Source organism: Xenopus tropicalis, chromosome 2 (assembly GCF_000004195.4).
Source record: "Xenopus tropicalis strain Nigerian chromosome 2, UCB_Xtro_10.0, whole genome shotgun sequence".
In the NCBI taxonomy this organism is placed as follows: domain Eukaryota; kingdom Metazoa; phylum Chordata; class Amphibia; order Anura; family Pipidae; genus Xenopus; species Xenopus tropicalis.
Genome location: NC_030678.2, coordinates 88932940 through 88939026, shown reverse-complemented (window position 1 = coordinate 88939026; position 6087 = coordinate 88932940).

The following is a 6087-nucleotide window of genomic DNA, read 5'->3' as shown; positions in this document are numbered from 1 at the left end:
AAAATGGAGGGAAAACCCACACTGATGATGCATTCATTGTCCCACACAGATGACATCATATCCTTCTCATCCATGTAAACAACCCCCATTGAATGTAAACACTGACCAATTAAATGACTGCATTGCAGCCTAGTAAATGAATAGGAATAGAATGTTATCCTACAAATGCGTTTGAATATACATAATGCATGTAATCTTATACTAAAAACAAAATGACAATAAAGAAAGAATGCAAATGGAGGTACATGGAAACAAATCCACTTTTTGAGTATAGGTGGATGTGTAAATCTATATGCATGGACTCTATTTCTTAGTACTTTCTGATGGGGTTGCTGTGGGTAGTTAGGCATGTCAGTCCAGTATTATATCTATATCCTTGGTTCCCCCCCAGCTAATGTGATCCACTATATTCTGACTGATTTTTAAAAAAAATAATATGACCAAATGTAAACAAATCTGATTAATGGAAAATTAGTGTAGGATATTGTGTATAGGGTTTGGCACTTCAGTAGCAAATCAGAGGACACAAAGCCACAGTTATTAAGTTGTAATGTGCTGCACTGAGAACTGTATGGTTTAGTGAAAGTGGTTGTGCAAGTCTCTATGTCTGTTTAAGGGTGAGGGTTAGTTATGAGAATTTTTTTTCACCAGGCATGGATTTGCAGTGAAATTCAGCATTTCGTCATTGACAAAATGTTTTGTGGAACTTCAGTGAAAATTTGTGGGCGCATAAAAAAAGCCTCTGTTGCATCAAAATACGTGCAGTAGCATAAAAAAAGGTGAGGTTGCATCTAAAAAATATTACGTGGCACCCGCCATGATTTTTTCCGTCATTTCACAAATTTTTTTTTACAAATTTTTGGAATTGCAAAATGGGACAGATTCACTCATCACTAGTGAGGGTAATGCACGTGAGTGGAGGTTGGCACAGGTGGAGGAGGTCCACCAACAATTTTTGTCTTTGGTAGGATGGTGAAGTTATGGAATTTATGTAAACTAATATCTGTTTTCTTTTCAAGGTTCTGGGCCCTCATTGGGTTCCTAGACTAGCAGCATAAAAATGTCATGTGTAGCAATCTTAAAGCTATGGTATGATAGTTTTGTATGATCTTTTCTTACTAGCCAATTACAATGCCTCACCAAAACTGTATAGGTAGCTGCTAGACACAACCCTGAAATCCCTGCAGATTCTACTGACTGGATGAAGGAATTTATGAAGTCCAATATGAATGAGATGGGCTTTATTTATTTGTTGCTGATTATGTATTCAGATTAATTTAATGGGTAACAACATGGAAGATTCCTTCCAGTTAGGCATCTTTGGTAAAGAAGGCAATAACCTATGTACTGCACAAGCTATTTCAGTAAGAAGGGCATTGTGGCTGAAGATTTGGAGGGTCACTTATTATGTAAGGGCATTACAATGCAAAGGGTTCAAAATTTCTTTACGGTAGGGGAAGGAATGACAAGATCTATTCAAGATCTCTGGATGCTAAGAAAAATAGGATACCAAACAGCCCTCACAGATATATCTTCTAAATTGTGTTGCACCTTGGTCTAGAAAAAAGCTATCATGGATTTTTGTGAAGTCCAAAGTTTTAGAACCAGTCCCTAAAAAAGAATGTCTTGTGTTCCTCTTACAGAAACAATGAGCACTGTCCTGTTTCTTCAGCAGATGAGATGGATAATAAACATTCAGAGAAAAAATGGTAGCCTATGCATATTAAATACTGGCACATTCTGCCTCAGGAGTCTTATTCATCTGCATATTTGTGTGTTCAAATGAGTGGGAAATGCACTGCAGTGAAAGAATTACCTCTTGGGGCCATATTACCTTAAAGATGGTACAAGTCATTCTTAACTTTCCAAAAGTGGTTACTAGCATTGTCTGACTGGGACCAGTGTTGGAACCAGGTATTCTAGCACCCCAGGCAAGCCCCACAGCTGGTGCCCCCTACCCCCATGATGGTTTTAATAGTACGTTTACACTTTGAAAAAAAAAAAAGTACTCTGATCTATATGTCCTTTACCCCCTCTCCCTTTTTTATTTGTCTATTCTTTCTTACTTTCAATATTTTCTTCTCTATTGCTGATCCTTTTTAATTCTTTTTTTTTAACAAGATTTCTCTGCCTTCCCTTTCTATGCCACTTGCTCTTTAGTCTTTCCATGTTATTCTCTTCCACATACTACATGTGCAGTTCTCCCCATTAACTGAAACATACAACTTTACCCACTTTTCTTGTAATACTATTTTCCCTAAACCCTTTACTCTCTCTCCTTTTATCCCTAATATTCTATATCTCCCGTTCCCCTGTACTAAGCATAATTCTTTGTATTTCTTTCCACTACCCAGCATCAACATACTCAGTTGTGTCTAGATTCCACTACTTTAAAAGAATGTCAAGTCTGGAGAAGAGTGCACTGTTAATTTGCAATTGCAGTGTGACCTATGTAGTAAATCAAACCCGGGGCAAGCTGCTTTTATGTGACCCTGTACAAATCATCAAATCAAACCCTGGCCCTGCCAGCCACCCTTAAAGCTACAGATACACTCAGCTCTGTGACTAAGCTGAATGCTGGCCCTGTCACTGATCAGAGAATGAAGTGTGAGGGGAGCTACTGATCCATATGCTGGGCAATGGGTTAACATTGCTGCCTCCTGACAGAAACATAGAATATTATGATTAGGTGCAGCCATACAGGATAGGCGCCAGCATCAGTCACAGATAGTAGAAGGCCAAGTCCACTGATTATGTGAGCAGGGTCCTCAACTTGGACTGGTTTACCCAGTAGCCCAGTTAATTTAGTCAATCTGGTCCGGACAGCTACTGCACAGTACTGCGTTGAGCCCACTGCCCAAATCTCTCATTGGTGCTCATGCTCGCATCACTTTGATTTGTGTGGCTGGGGGGCCTTCTGCCCTGGTATATGTGATGAGAACGAACAGACCAGCTGGTACAATTTTTTTATTATGCAGACAAGACCCATTGCGAACAGGGGGGTGCAGTGGCTTCCCTCCCGGTGCCCTGGCAGGCCAGTCAGACCCTGGATACTAGTAAATGTGACTAATCTTAGACCCAGAAGTAAATGTGTATTCAGCAAGTTATGTAAAATTGAGTGTGCCCTGGAAAACCTCCTCTGCAGCAATCTGCAGAATATTCCTTACTTCTAAAAGGATTATTTGATACATATATTCTATGAAATATAATGCATCTAAAATGTCAGTAAGATGCCACTGAAACAAGAAAATAAAAATACATTGAATTGAATGTTAAATGAGTTTGTATTTAATAAAAACCATTTACAGTCTTAATACAAATATAAAATCCATCTTGAAACATGGCATGGTGTAAAAGAAGAGGTCTGGTTTTTCATCCTCTCGAGATGGCGTAGGTGCAAGGTTACAAGACTGATGGGTGCCGAGTTGGTGGGGCATCACCATAAGGAAACAGCAGAAACTAGGTCACAACCTGGAAAAAAAAAAAGCCCAAATTTAGAAAGAGCGCACACAAAATGTTATAATCTGCACCTTTACATTTACTAATATCTGTGCACTAGAATATCTCAGGACTTACTGCAGAGGGACTCAAATTGCAAGTAGCAATGTGGTCTTACTGGAAACAACATGCACAACTGAGGTAGAAACTTAAATTTATAAATTTATTTAACTTGCTCATAAAGAGAAACTGTTTTGCATGTCAGTATAGAGTTATTAAAAGAGGTGCAAAACCACCCAACAGTTTTGCCCTGTGAAAACACACACACTAGGGCACCCATTCATGAAACCACAATTTTTTTTTCATAAACTTTTTAGAACTTTTCATAATGACCACGATAATATTGTTAAAATTGCAAAAAAGTGGTTTTCGTTAACTTCCACGAAAAAGTCGTATTTTTCGCAAAGACTACGACCATTTCGGAATTCATTCAAGCTTTGGTATCATGACTATCTTTTGGCCTGGTTGGAGCTGTAGAGTGCCATTGAGTCCTACGGAAAGCTTCCAAAATCATGCATTGAAGTTTTAAAGCCAGAAACGTTTTTGCGCTTTTACGATAATTTGGATCCGAAAATTGTGACTTTCGGATCGCAACCACAATATTTTCATATGACCAAGAAAAGAATGAGCTATTTTTGCACATCAGAAATAATGGTGATTACTCCAAATTTATTCCATTCGTGCTTTTAAACACCAAAAAGATCATGCTTTAATGAATGGGCCCCTAAGTTTTAATTTCTGCCAAGAACCAGGAAACAGTTTTAAAATAAAGGATGATGAGAACAAAGGAGATTAACATTTTTCTGGTGTTTTTTGGTCACTGGGGTCTGCCCTTCTGCTTCAGGATTGGAGAATTGGCATAAAAATAATGAATTAAAAATGATTATAAATGAAATAATCCAGGGCACAGCTTGTATAAAGGAATACATCAACAACAAGAATTTAAGCTTCTCAAAACAGATAAGGATGAAGCACATGGTCATAACAACGGACTGCAAACAATAGATTTTCTTCCACCCTTGCCCATATCAAATATTAGTAAGTCTCTAGTCAAGCCAAAAGTGTCTCAGCAGCCCAACTTAAGCGTAATAAAAGAAAAGCCAACTTTGCCGGTTAATTGATTGCTGCAAAGGTGGATGGGCAACCATTAGTGTACATTTCTATATATTTCTATTTATTTTATTCTATTTTCCAATCAGCTACCAAAAGCTCCAGCATAACAATCCACCTGAAAAAGCAAAAGGGCCACCACTGCCAGACTTTTCCCAAATAAAAGGCCTAAACTCTTTTATTAATTTTGTTTTAGTTCCTTTATTTCAAATAACTCCACATGAATCCAGACTGCAAGTACTATCACTCTGCTCTCCTGCTGGAATTGAAGAGCCACAGTGGCAGGACAGCTCTTAAACTAGGGTCCAACCTATGAGACAAAGACATCCTGCAGCAACACACTCATGCACACATCTACATGTCCAAACATTCATAAAAACCCAATTGTTCTTGCAAGTTGTACAGAATATCCTCAGTGCAGGGCTCCTTAGTAGTATAATTGTTAAATCAGCCTTCATGACATCAATGGCTAACCCCAGACACCCAATCTATAACATTAACAAACCAAAAACTACATCACATCTTTTACATGGACTGGTTGGAGGCAACAACTAGGAAAGAACAAAACACCTTAAAATTCTTCAACACATGGCTTGCATACATATCCCCCCTTCCACAACCAATCAGATTACCTTCTGTGTATAGTCTACATGTTTAGGCAAACCACATGGTATAATATGGAAACACTCAGGGAACATCCACTTGTAACTGAAGCATCCCAGTACTTTCCAAACCAACAAAATCATGAAACTGAACAACAAAACTACGGACCCCTCAGGAGCCAACAAATAAATGAATGTTGGCAAACTACTTGCAGTGAAAGCTATTGCTTATAGTGCCCAAAGAAAACAGGTATGAGCTAAAAGTTTTGATGTTTTTATGAATGTTCAGTTCAAAAGTTTTATATTTCAAACATTCTGTCATTTAAGAAACACGAATGTGAAACAAAATATCATAACAAATATGTCTGATAATATGAAAATAAAAACAAAAAGTAAAAAAAAAAGTCAAAAACAGGGAGACCAAAGCAGTACACACTGAAACCATACAAACCATCCCATCACCCAAAACCTTTATATTGAAAATCAGCATTCTTAGTCTAACAGAGCAGGAGCTTTAGCCTTGAATATTACTTGTACCAGGGCATGAACACAATAGATCTATTTACTAAAAATGGCACACGTAATAAAAAGCAAGCTAACCATTAACCTATCAAGCACAAAACCCCCATTCAAAAGCCACAACTAAGTTTCATGTATGGCTTTCCCAAACATAAACACAAAAAATGCAAAAGAAACCCAGACTGAATATCCAAAAGATCTTATGGGAGTCATGCCTCCCATACATCCCATCTATCCCTTCTCACACTGCATCAAAAGCACAAGCAAAATTGAGGGTCCTGTAATACAAAGATACTGGGCCTGAACGACATGAATTTGTCCATAGACTCATACCTACTAAAGGAAATAGGATCTCAAG